This window comes from Rhinolophus ferrumequinum, chromosome X, assembly GCF_004115265.2.
Source record: "Rhinolophus ferrumequinum isolate MPI-CBG mRhiFer1 chromosome X, mRhiFer1_v1.p, whole genome shotgun sequence".
In the NCBI taxonomy this organism is placed as follows: domain Eukaryota; kingdom Metazoa; phylum Chordata; class Mammalia; order Chiroptera; family Rhinolophidae; genus Rhinolophus; species Rhinolophus ferrumequinum.
In genome coordinates this window covers 92591497-92605019 of record NC_046284.1, presented here as the reverse complement: position 1 = coordinate 92605019, position 13523 = coordinate 92591497, and the positions used below count along the sequence as shown (strand labels likewise).

At 46.9% G+C, this 13523-nt stretch overlaps 1 pseudogene; it reads left to right on the top strand.

Annotated features, from left to right (window-relative positions):
* The first annotated feature begins 7333 nt into the window (after positions 1-7333).
* On the top strand, positions 7334-11130 carry LOC117017438 (GTP-binding nuclear protein Ran-like; annotated as a pseudogene).
* The last annotated feature ends 2393 nt before the right edge of the window (positions 11131-13523 follow it).

Here is a 13523-nt window from a genome sequence, read left to right as displayed (position 1 = left end):
TGGCGAGCCTGGAGTCAAAATGGTGACCTAGCATGAGAGTACAGACAGTCCCCAATACACAAATGTGTCTGCTTCAAAAGCTGGAAAGTTCGTTGTCTGGGACTCTGAACATATTTTTCTATAGAATCAATGTTGTGAATGGTGGTTAAATTCTAAGTTAACCCATAGAACCTATTTAATCTGCAATACACGTGAAGTATTCCTATTAGTATAATATGTAATTTTCTCATAGAACTATTATATATAATAAGTATTACTATATGTGATATTTAATATCACACATAATAATGATTGTATGAATAAAAACCACTCTGGGTTCTATTTAGATTGACACTTTTTTTTTTTTTTTTAAAGAGGGGACAGCTCACAGTGGCCCATGCGGGGATGGAACGGGCAACCCTGCAGTTAGTAGCAATGCGCTCTAACCAACTGAGCTAACCGGCCACCCTAGATTGACACTTCTGGGCTCTAGTTAAATTGAGCATTGCACTAGGCCACAAAAGAATTGGAGACGTAGGCTGCGCCTACAAAAGGCGAGGCCCAGCCGGCCTCCCACACCTGAAATGGGGCTATTCCAGGGTTCAGCTGTGGGGACTGACAATTGTCATATTCATCACAGTGATTTTTGCCTCCTTACCCCACGCCTTCTACCCAGAGATGGGAGGGGAGCTCTAGACAGTCTCCCAGAGTCCCCTCCTGCCCCTGAGACCCAGGGGTCAAAGATAAAATCTCATTGAAAACATTAACTAGTCCCACTGCTTCCTGACTGAAGCCAGCCACCCTCTAAGGGGGCCGCACAGCAGGGTGGGCCCTCCTCTGGGTGCATGGCCTGACCTCCAAATGGGGGCTCTTCGGGAAGACCATCAGATTCTGCCCCCCAGCCCATGGCGGTGCCACCAACACAGGCCCTTCAAGAGTAGAGCAGGAGGGCAGCAACGGGGGAGGCCCTGCACCTTGTTCTCTAGCTGGTGTGCCCACCGTGGCCCGTGGTTCCGCCCCTGTCACGGCACCCTCTGATCACCTACTCAGTTCCCTCCCCATCCCAGACACCCCAAATCAAAAGTGGGGTATCTTGTGCGCTTCAGGAGCCTGAGGGGTGGCAAAGTCCTCAGGGGGAGGTCTGGTGGAAGGGAGGGCCCCTCACAGACCTCAGCAGACGTCACGGCCCTTGCCCGTGGGAGGGTCGTGGGTAAGGAAGAGGCCCCATGAACTTCAATGGGGAAGCCGCTGGCTCTCTGAGTCTCCTGCCCCATCACCAGCACTCGTTCTAAACCAAGCGTGGGCTGCGCGAGGCCATGCCTGATTTACCTGTTTTCTGCCGGCGTCAACCTTTGGCGTGGAGCACGATCGCACAAAGCACTCAGAGTCCCCGGGAGCGAGACGCCGCGGTTCCCTTGTCAACCCAGCGGGCGAGGCCGCCCAGGCGTTGGGATGGGGTTGTGGCGCCCTCTAGAGGCCGCGTGGTTACATTGCTGGGGACGCGATCTGCTCTAGGGGGCCCCTTCTGAGTGGGAGGCTGGGAGATGCGGGACCAAGGGGGACGGAGAGGTAAGGTCTCAGGGAGATACAGAGCCTGTAATTTAAAGAAAGAAAACAAGAAAACCCTCACACATTCATACCTACACCGAGCTGATGAAGCTGAAGTGTCAGGACACCTCATTTACAGACGACAGTTGGTGGGGCCCCAGAAATGTATTCACAGGGTCATACGTGTTTGTATAATTTATAGAAGTGAACTATTTGAACTGTAATTGGTTAAGATCCTTCTCTTCCCACTTTGACTCTGCCACACTTCTACTCTAGTCCTGTAGCACTGGAGAGGTGAGGGCCTTTGGGAGCTGGCTAAGGAGAAGTTGAGTTGAGGATGCATTTAGTGTGACTTTAATGAGATCTGTTTACATATGTAGTTACTACTGGCCGTCCTGGGGTAGGGATGACTTCCAGGAATAATCCCACTGCCCACCTGGCATCATGACACTGAGAACTACAGCAGCTGGGATGTGGGAAGAGGAGGAGAAACAAGGTTTGAAATGTACAGACCCGGAAGCTAGTCTGTGGAACATTCTTCCAACCATCAAATGCCTAAATCTGTGAGCCAATCAAATCGGAAGTTTTTCCTGTCAAGAATATCAATAAGGCAGTGAATATAATTGCAAATTCCCTATAAAACAAAACTACTTTTCAAGTATGTTCATATGTATGTAACCAATAGAACCTATTAGGGCACGGAGAAGTAAATTTGTAACAAAAATTTTTTTCATCATAACAAAAGAGAAAGAAATACATTTTGAAGAGAAGTAATATATGGGTTCTTGCAATGTTTAATAATCTACTTAATAAAAAAAAGTGAAGGATATGAACACACTGGGGGAAAATGTAAATTTCTTGCTGATTTGATCAAAATACTCACATTGACAAAGGTAACAGAAATCTCATAATAGACCTCTACAAGACATTGAGGTCAAGTTGGCTGATAAGTATCGTCAATTCAGAGTATTTAAGATTGGTCCCTAAACATGAAACCTTGATATACCCTGAACATGTACAGCTTTTATATGAAAGAAACTTGACAGCAGTCCTAAAAATGTATACAGCATTACTAATAACAAATTGTGAAGCTGAAAGTTTTCAAAACTATCAATAACAAAAAAACAAATTTCCGCCAACTAGGCTAGCAGAAAAACAGAATGGATTATCTTTCTATCTTCTTGCCAGAAAATATTACAAAACTGTTGTCACATAAGAAGGTGATAAAAGAGTCTGCAGCCAAAAATTGTAGGGGGAAAAAAGTGTTGTCGGGGGTTTTCAAGCAGTTGACAAAAAAATCTTATGTCTGTTTTTTGAATTATGTGAGATCTGAGGTATTTCTCAGCTTTTAAAATGTTAAGTATTGTATTTTCTTTCTGATTCTAAATAACATTCCATTCCTTCTATTTCTATCTTCATAATGTTCTGTTCTTTTTTAAGGGTCCCCCAAGTCATATAATCTTCAAAAAAAATCCACAAAACCTGGATCCACCCCACACGCACACCCACTCATCTCACATACACCAGAACCAAGAAGAACTCGGGCTCGCTGAGTAAAACAAGGCACAAGACCCCTTCCCTAGAGATATTTGTGTGCTTTGGGGTGGCTCTTTTTATCAGTGAAAAGGTGCTGGTGAATGAAAGATCCACATCAGACTTCTACTCCAGAAAATGCATAGACTCACAAAATTACCACAGATTTATTAAAAGCTAGACCCAACGAGAATTACTTTTACTAATCAAGGTAATTTTCCTGTTGTTCCCCTAATGCCTTCCATTCCTTTAGTGTCACCCCCAAAGAAATCGCAGAGGACAGCTTTGGGCCATTATTTCACCATTGCCTCAAACAGAAGAGGTGTTTTTTCTTTCTCGTTAGTCTCTTGGGTATTTTAAGATTGTCATCATCTGTTATGTGAAAAAAAAAATCAAACTTTCATTTTTAACTTAATATTTCATGAAGCTAAATCTCTTTTATTTGGTTCTGTTGACATTTGTAGAAAGAGGTTTTTATTTTTAAGTCTGTTGCTGAGTTAAGTGTCTGTAACTTGCAGAGAGGTAGGTACCTTGTCCATTTGAATTTGCAATGCTACCCTCCTTCTAATCCCGTGATGGTTTTTTTTCCTGTCAGGCTTTCTTTCGTGTCACAAGAAGAAACATAAGAGGCATAAGGGTATGCCAGATGGTGAAAAATAGGTTTACAGCACCAAAATAGTGTTGGTTTTATTAAAAACGAGGCTAGTATTGAATGCCAGAAGGCATGAAACCCAGCTCTGAGTAACAATCTCCACATTTAGCATTAATCTTGGTCCATCTGAAGCTCCCACCAGGCGAAGCAGGGTGGACCCACCAGCCTGCCTGGGCACCTTTTTGCAGGGCTGCCCGCCCTGGATCCCAGAAGCCCAAGAGAGAGCTGATGGGCCTGCTTCTTGGAGGGCCAGCTTGGCTCCCCACTCCTTTTCTATCCCCACATCTACTGTCACCTCAGAAGCCCTTAGCCGCGGACTCTCTGACTCACCCACTGTCCTTCAGATTGGATCCTCAGGTGCAAGAGCCTGCTAAGGCTGGAATCTTGACCTCCAAGAAATTCTAGGCTTCTTCCACACCAATGAAGGTAACAGCTATCTCCAAAGTTTTCCCCAAAACCATTAGCAACCAGTTTCTCTCAAACTCTCCAACTGAAGGAAAACCAGCATCCGAGAGTGTTAGGCTCCTCACCAAGATAGTCCTTATTTACCTCCATCGCCATACTCTGAGTCAGCTAGCTTTTACTGCAAAACAATCCACACAAAGATTAGTGCCGGAAGACACCAACTCTTGATTTAGCTCTCAGTTGGCGCACTGGCAATCTGGGCTGAGCTCCACTGATGCACTTGGCTCACGCCTGTGTCTTCAAGATCCGCTGCCAGGTTGGCTGGGGACAGGCTGGTCTGGGATGGCCGAGGCTGGTCAGATTGTCTTTCTTCTGTATGGTCTCGCATCCCCCAGACGCTAGCCCAGGTTCGTTCACGGGTGGGGGGGGGGGGTGGCTGGGTTGCAGGAAAGTAAGCAGAAACAGCAAAAACACTCAAGGCTTCTTGAGATAAGCCTGGACCAGGCACAACTTTGGTATGCAATTGGTCAGACCAAGTTCAAAGACCAGCCCAGGTTCAAGTGCTATACCTCTTCATGGGAGGAGCTACTGTGCATTGGAAAATGGTACAGGTCCAAAGGGTAATAACTGTGGCCATTTTTCTTAATTTAAAATTTTAGTAATGTGGTAAAATATACATAACATCAAATTACCATTTTATCTACTTTTAGGTATACAGTTGAGTGGCATTAAATACATTCACATTGTTTTTTTGTGGTTTTTTTTTTTTTTTTAAATCCTTTAAGGTCCAAGTGCCTTAATAGTTGCCTTTTAACTGAAGTGAATTCCTTTTTTTTTTTTTTTTTAATTTTTTATTGGGTAACAGTGTGTTTCTCCAGGGCCCATCAGCTCCAAGTCGTTGTCCTTTAATCTAGCTGTGGAGGGCGCAGCTCAACTCCAAGTCCAGTCGTTGTTTTCAATCTTAGTTGCAGGGGGCGCAGCCCACAATCCCATGCGGGAATTGAACCAGCAACCTTGTTGTTGAGAGCTCACTCCCTAACCACCTGAGCCATCTGGCTGCCCCATTTCCAGAACTTTTCAAAAACAGACTTTTTAACAAAAAAAATTCTACTTTTCATTCATTCAACACTTTTACAGTGAGGACAGGACCATTTCTTTTCACTGCTTTAAAAATCCTCTGTGTTTGGCCTATTCATCGCTCTTTTTCTCCTTCTCTTTCTCCCCCCTTCTCCCCCAATCTCTGGCTCCACAGATCTTTTTACTGTCTCCATAGTTTTGCCTTTTCCAGAATGTCATGTAGCTGGACTCACGTATAATATGTAGCTTTTCCAGACTGGCTTCTTCCACTTCATAATATGCATTTTAGGTTCCTCCATGTCTCTTCATGGTTTGATAGCTCATTTCTTTTTAGCACTGAATAGTATTTCATTGTCTGGATACACCACAGTTTATCTATCCACTCACCTACCGAAGGACATCTTGGTTGCTTCCAAGTTTTGGCAATTATGAGTAAAGCTGTTACAAATATCCGTGTGCAGGTGTTTGTGTGGACGCAAGTTTTCAGCTCCTTTGGGTAAATACCAAGGAGAGCAACAGCTAGGTCATATTGTAAGTGTATGTTTAGTTTTTTAAGAAACCACCAAACTATTTTCCAAAGTAGCTGTACCATTTTGTACTCCCACCAGCTGTGAATGAGAGTTCCTGTTGTTTCGCATCCTCTCCAGCATTAGGTCTTCTCAATTCCAGAACTTTTTCATCATTTCAAAGTGAAACTCTGTAACTACAAAACAATAACTGCCCCTTTCCCCCTTCCCCAGACCCTGGTAGCTCTATTCTACTTTCCGTCTTTATGAATTAGACTATTCTAGATATATCATATAAGTTGATCTGTGGCCAATTTTGCAAACAATCTGTCATCTTCTCTTAAGATCAGTTAGGTATGTAGGGCTCTAAATTCTTCATAGTCCACTCCTGTCCCACATTCTGGATGCAGCCATCCTTTCCCAGAGTCACATGTAATCTGCAGCATGCCTGGTCTCCTAGGGTGCGGTGGTGGAAGATCTTATTCTGCCTGAAGCTCAGGGTTCAACTTGGACTTGCAAGTGGTGGTCAGTGCCACAGGCAACTTAGCACAAACCTGCTCAGGCCCCTCTCTCTGTTCCTTTAGTGTCAGTTCCCTCACACTCTAGGGAGCAGACGGAATGCCTCTGACATGCCCTGGTTGGCCAGGTCACAGGGGGCCCCATCAGCTGCCCAGACCCCCTGTACCCTCCACACCCACAGGTTATCTCCCTGAGCTCACCTAGCAGACAGCCATGTGGCTGGCCTCTGCCACATGGCACCCTGGACACGAAGCTGTGGAGACCCTGAAGAGGGCACTACTGAGGCACCCCGTCACTTTTATTGACTTCTAAATCCCCTAATAGTGTGACCCTCCCCAGCCTAGGAAAGAGGAGAGGTGGAAGCGAAAGGGATGTGGAGAAAGGGAGAGAGAGGAAAAGCAGAACAAGGGCTGTGTAATAAATATGAACCTTGCCCAAAGAAAGGTCTGGCCTTTGCCCCCTGGCTCCTAGGAGGTGATCTCTAAACTCTTGGAATGTTGTGCCTGGTTAGAGTGCCTTTGTTTACACGGGGAGCCTTGGGCCATGCCAGATAGTCTAACAATGTGATTTATGGTGGGGACTTTGGGTCACACAGTATCCGCTTAGCCTCCAGAGGGTGAGCAACCAATCGTGTCTACACTACTGAGCACCAGTAAAACTCTGGGCATCAGGCTTGGGTGAGCTTTCCTGGTTGGCAATACTCCTGACGTACTGTCACACATACGCTGGGAGGAGTTAACACTGTCCATGACACCACCAGGAGAGGATAACGGCAGCTCAGTGTTTTGACCTCTCTAGACTCTGCCCTATGTATGTCTTTCCTCAGTATCCTGAGGAATACTGATTTTAATCAGTATCCTTTTGCTGTAATAAACTATAACTGTGAATATAATAGCTTCCAGCGAGTTCTGTGAGTCCTGTGAGGGTGGTCCTAGGGTCCCCTGAACTCTGCATTTAGTGTCAGAAGTGAGGGCAGTCTTGTAAACTGTTGCCTAATTTGACAAGGGGGTACAGAGATGGGGAATGCCATGAAATCAACAGTGAATGCAAAAATAATGGCCATAGTGCCCTCAGTCAGATGGAACACAGGGATGCTTCTGGAAGAAACATCACGATGGCTGCCCAAGGGGAGTCCCAGGTGCAGTTCAAACTTGTATTGGTTGGTGATGGTGGTGCTGGAAAAACCACATTCAGGAAACATCCTTTGACCAGTGAATTGGAGAAGTACGTAACCACGTTGGGGGTTGAGGTCCATTCCACTGTGTTCCACCCCAGCAGAGGACCTATAAAGTTCAATGTATGGGATACAGCAGGTCAGGAGAAATTTGGTGGACTGAGAGATAGCTATTACATCCAAATCCAGTGTGCCATTATAATGTTTGATGTACCACCAAGAGTTACTTACGAGAACGTGCCTAGCTGGCGTAGAGATCTGCTACAAGTACAGTTGATTCTTGAACAATGCAGAGGTTAGGGCCGCCGACCTGCCTGCAGTCAGAGATCCGAATATAACTTAAGTCGGCCTCTGCGTAGGCAAATTCCCAACCACCAGATGACCCTTAAACAACGCGGGTTTCAACTTTGCGGATCAATTGAACTGCAAGGGTCAATTGAAAAAAAATTGTGCATAAGTAGACCCGCACAGTTCAAACCCGTGTTGTTCAAGGGTCAACTGTATATGAAACATCCCCACTGTGTTATGTGGCAACAGAGTGAATATTAAGGACAGGAAAGTGAAGGCAAAATCCATCACCTTCCATCAAAAGAAGACTCTTCAGTACTATGTATGACATTTCTGTTAAAAGTAACTACAATTTTGAAAAGCCCTTCCTTTGGCTTGTTCGAAAACTAATTGGAGAGCCTAACTTGGAGTTTGTCACCATGCCTGCTCTTGCCCCGCCAGAAGTTGTCATGGAGCCAGGTTTGGCAGTGCAACAGGAAGCTGGGAGAGCCCTGAAACACCATATCCACATGTATGGGATACCTTAATCCTTTTGTGGCTGATTTGCAATTTTTGTGGTGTCCAAGACAACTGCAGGTAGGCTGCTCTCGTAAAGCATGTGCCTTTGGCAAATTAGACCTTCATCTTTATTTTCAAGTGCCTGATAGGAAGATACATTTGGATTCCAAATCCATTTGCATTATGACAAGAAATTTCAACATTTCATCTGTCCACTAAAGGAAGAGCTACGAGATTCTTTAAATATTTCAACTGTTGCACAATTTTAAATGGATGATAAAAAATGTCAGTTGCTTGCCTGTGCTACTAAAACTCCTTCATGGTGACTATCAAGCATTCAAAGTCTAGATCGGGAATTGTGTGTGGCTGATGCAAGCATAAAACCTCATATAAAAAGTTATGTTGATGAAAGCAAACTGGTAGATTGGCTAAAGTCCACCAATCCCTCCCATGCTAGTATTCACTTTACAAGGTGTTCCTGCCCTTCATTCCTCCTGTCCGTGGGTGAGTCTATTTCTCCAACCCCCCACACCCACCCCAGAGACTGGGCTGGCCTTGTGACCTGCTTTGACCAATAGAAGGGGGCGGAAGTGACTTGGGACTCCCACAGTTGGGTCAGGAAGCTTGAGGCTTCTGCCTTGATTCTCTTGAAAGGTTCTGGTTGCCATATAAGAAACCATGGAGGAGAGGAGACCTGAGGAGTCCTAGTCCACAGCCGGACATGTGAGTGAGGCCATCTTGGACCTTCCAGCCCAGCTGACCCTCCCTCTTCAGTGAGTCCAGTCAAAACCTGCAGGGGAGTGGGGGGAGGAGGGTTATCACTGTGTGAGGGATATGAATGATATATATTTATTACATTGCTTTGTACACCTGAAACTAATTAAAAAATTAAAAAATAAACCTGCAGGGAAGTGCCCAGCCAACCACCACAATTATGACAAATCCTAAACTATTGCTGTTTTGCACCACTGCATTTTGCGGTGACTTGTTTTACAGCAAAGGTTAACTAAAACACAAGTTCAATTTATCATTAAAACATAAAAAGATATAATAGGAAGGGGAAGTAGATGGAGGTAGAGATGAAACAAAATTGGCCTGATCTTGATAATTGTTGAAGCTGGGGATTCATTATCTACTCATCTATTTTTGTATATGTTTGAAATTTTCCACAGTTAAAAGTAAAAAAAAGGAGGGTTGGAAAGATTTCATTGGAAAAATGTATATACATGCAGTCATGGGCCACTTAAAGATGGAATACGTTCTGAGAAATGCACCTTTAGGGGATTTCATCGCAGGAACGTCAGAGTGCATTTACCCGCACCCAGACAGTATAGCCGACTGCTGTAATTGTATGTGCCTTACTTTTATATGACCGACAGGCAGCGGGTTTGTTTACACGAGCATCACCACAAACACTGAGTAATGCCCTAGACATTAGGACAGCTATGACTTCACTAGGTGATAGGAAGTTTTCAGCTCCCTTATGATCGTAGGGGACCAGCACGGTAAGTGTGTTTCGTGGTTGACCAACCGAAAGATCACGACTCCACTTGAAATGTAACACCTTTTCTAATAGTTTATATTTAATTTTTCACACGAGTGCACAATACACAGAGTAAAATGCATTTCTTTTCCCCACCAGACCCCATTTTGACTCTCCAATTCATTCAGTCCTGAATGTCATAGAGGTATTATATACATTTTCTGGGTGTGTCATGAGGTGAACAAGAATGAAGAGTCGGCACATCCAGAAACCTCACCAAAGGCAGCTCGCTCCCCCACCAGGCGGGGCTCCAACAGGGCCGGAGCCCCCGCCCCCAACCCCTGCCCCGGGGGTGAGAGGGACAGGAGAAACCCAGCCTTCCCTCCCTTTTGCCGCGCGCTTGGGGGGTGACCGTACTCAGTCAGGCTCGCCTGGCTGAAGGCGCGGGCTCCGGTCTCCGGGTGGGGGTGACAGGGCTGGGAGGGGCCGGAACTGGCGGGCCTGCCTGAATTAGGAACCGCTTCAAACTTTCCCAGGAGGGGCTAGAAGCTTTTCTTTGACGGATCGAGGCCATCCTTCGATCCCCGCCTCTATCCTTGCGAAGGGCCTTGGGGTTGTCGGTCGCCCTGGGGCTCCAGCGCTTCGGGGAGCGGGGAACCTCGGCCCCTCTGAGTCACACTCTCCGGGAACCCCGGCACCCCAAAACTCCGATCGACCGTGAACCCTTCACGGTAGAATCCGAGCCCGCCCGCGTGCAGCCCCGAAGTGAAGGGGCGCAGAGCAGAAGACCGGGTGGCGGCCAGTGCGGTCCCCAGGGGGCGCCGGGCGGGCGGGGAGCGGGGGGCGTCTTGGGCCCGCGGAGAGCGCCGCCCGGGCCGTCTAGAACCCGAGTTTCAGCCGCCTTGTTGATCCGGTCCCCCCTTCCTCAAGACGTTTGGAATGACTGACGCGAGTTCTCCGACCTGGAAACCACCCTCAGGAAACCCTCTTTCCCTGCTCGGATTCCCAGAACCCGCTGGGGGAAGGGGACTGGGATTGGGGGAGGGAGGGAGGGGAGGAGGGGAAGGAGGGAGAGGAAAGGGAGGGAGGAAGAGGAATGAATTGCATTGGCCCGTCGAATCCGCAGCGGAACAAGCTGCCACCCTGGGGCCTCCCCCCACCCCCCCACCCCGGGGCCCAGCGTTCCGAACGGTTCCCCACGCCGGCCTGCGAATGAGCACACGGAACACGCGGACTAAACATGAACAAGGTTATTTTATTACTTCCTTTGTATTTGTTCCCTTTTGCACACATATTAATAAATAACCTACTGCAACGGAAAAAAGAAAGCAAGCAGAATCCTAATATCCTCTCGGTGGCCCTTTAGTTACGTAAGAAGAACGAATTACGGCTGGCTGGCGGTAAAGAATCCCTCCGGTACCCCTCTCCATATCAGCCCCTCTCCAAATCAACCCCTGCAAGGCCTTAAATCAAAAGGGAAAGCGCGCACCAGTAGCAAGCTCACAAAGTGGGGCCGACTTCTGCCAGCAGCTCACGTTTGTTCCTGCTCCTGGGGCACGACTGGCACAAGCACAGAACTACAGAGCTGAAAGCCACCGGCCCCACACACCTCCTACCACCGGCCTCCCACCCGCTTTCTTGCAGGGATGAGTCCTGGCAGCTTCCTTTGTACCGTGCCCCCACCTCCACCCTCCAAGGCCAGAGTTGCTGGGGCAGTGAGCAGACACCTGCTCCAAGGTACTGGGCCGCCGGAGACCCCTAGCCCAGGAATTTAGGATGGGAACGGAGAAAGAGAAAACAGCAGAACTAGAGACCATTCTGTGTACGTGGAGCTATGGGAGGCTGTAGGCCCGAGGATACAGGGAGGGAAGCAGAGAATAAAGACCAGGTTAGCACGCCAAGGGCCAGGCCACAGGAATTCTGCCTCGGCCTGTGCTCCCTGCTGCCTTCCAGGCCTTTCTGAGGCCCACTGCAGCATCCTCCCATCTCCCCTAACAATAATCCCTTCTGGTTCACTAGGTACCTGTGACTTACAACCATCTGAGGTTCAGTGAGCTTGAAACTTGTGTTACTTGTACTCAACGGAGTTCTAAATAACATGCCCTTGAATCAAAGCTTTCTTTCTCATTTTACTTTGTTACAAAGATAGGTTTTATTTTAGAGCAGTTTTAGGTTCCCAGAAAATTGAGAGGGAGGTCCAAAGACTTCGCATAGACCCTGTGCCCCCCACACGTGCACAGCCTCCCCCATTATCAACACCTGCCCCAACATCCCCAGCTGAGTGGTACATTTATTACAATTGATGAACCTACATCCACACGTCATTAGCACCCATAGTTTACCTTAGGGTTCACTCTTGGTGCTGTACAGTCTATGGGTTTGAACACATGTGTAATGAATGACATGTATTCACCATTACAGTATCACACAGTTTCACTGCCTTAAAAATCCTCTGTGCTCCACCTATTCATTCCGCCCTCTCCCCACCCATCAACCACTGATCCTTCTACTGTCTCCATAGTTTTGTCTTTTCCATAACGTCAGAGTTGGAATCATAAGGTATGTAGCCCTTTCAGATTGGTTGCACTTAGTAATTGATTTTACTTTTATGGTAAAAGTTGCCTGCTTTCGCTTTCCCAACCCTTTTCTCCTTTAGTACATACCTTCTGATTGACGGAAAAAAGCTTACTGTAGGCCTACAAATAAAATTGGAATCAAATGTTTTTCCTTTGGGAAAAGGGAAGCTAACAATTACTAAATACTAGAAACTAGAAATCCCAGCACCTCTAGTTTTAGCCACAGATCAACCTGCCTAAATTGTTCTCTGCCCTCATCTTCCAGAGCAGGGATGTTAAAAACCTAGGGACGCTTGCTCAGAAGAGTGGCTGCTTCACCTAAGGATGGGCATGACCTGGAGGCTTGGCATCCAGGGAAGCAACTGTCCCAAAGGCCGCCTCCCCTCATCCCCTAGCAGCGTGGTCCTGTCTGAAGTAAGAAGAGCCCAGCAGTGCTCTGCAGCAAAGCAAAACTCTGGGGGCCTGTTTCCGGAGCACCTGCAAAAACTCTTCTCCCCCTTATTTCTCTGGAGGTCATGATCATTGTGCTACTTACTGGCAGGTGTTTCCTTGACTTCATCCCCACACTGTCTCTGCAGCATTCTCCTATCAGCCATAACAACAACAACAATAGCAGTTGATATTTACTGCCAGTTACACGCCAGGCACCTTGCTAAGCACTTTATATGTATTTATTTAATCCTCACAGCCTTATGAGGTAGATAGCAGTATCCCCCATTTTACAATTAAGGAAGTTGAGGCACACAGAAATTTAAGTTACATGCTCAAAGTCACACAGCTTGCAAGAGGCCTAACCAAGATTTGAGGCCAGTCTAGTTCCAGAGTTTAACTGTTAATCACTGCACTGGGAGGGGACTATCTTAGTTATATATAGCTGTGTGAGAAATCATTCCATAATTTAGTGGCTTAAAGTAATGGACAGTTATTATTGCATGTAGTTTCTGAGGGTGCTCTGGCTCAGGGGGTCTTGTGGGGAAAGCTGCAGTCAAGCTGTTGGCTAGGGCTGCACTCTCCCAAGACTTGTCTGGGTCCAGAGGATCTGCTGCTAAGGTCCTGGCTGTTGGTAAGAGGCCTCAGTTCCTTACGATGTGGGCCTCTCCACGGGGCTACTCCAGACAAGGCTTCCCCCTACGTGAGTGATCAGGGGCAGAGAGAGAGATTGAGATGAGTCACTCTGCCTTTTATGACCCAATCTCCCAATCACATAACTGCCTTGCTCTATTCATTAAGTCCAGCCCACACTGAACAGGAGGGGGTGATACCAAGGCCTGAATACCAAGAAGCA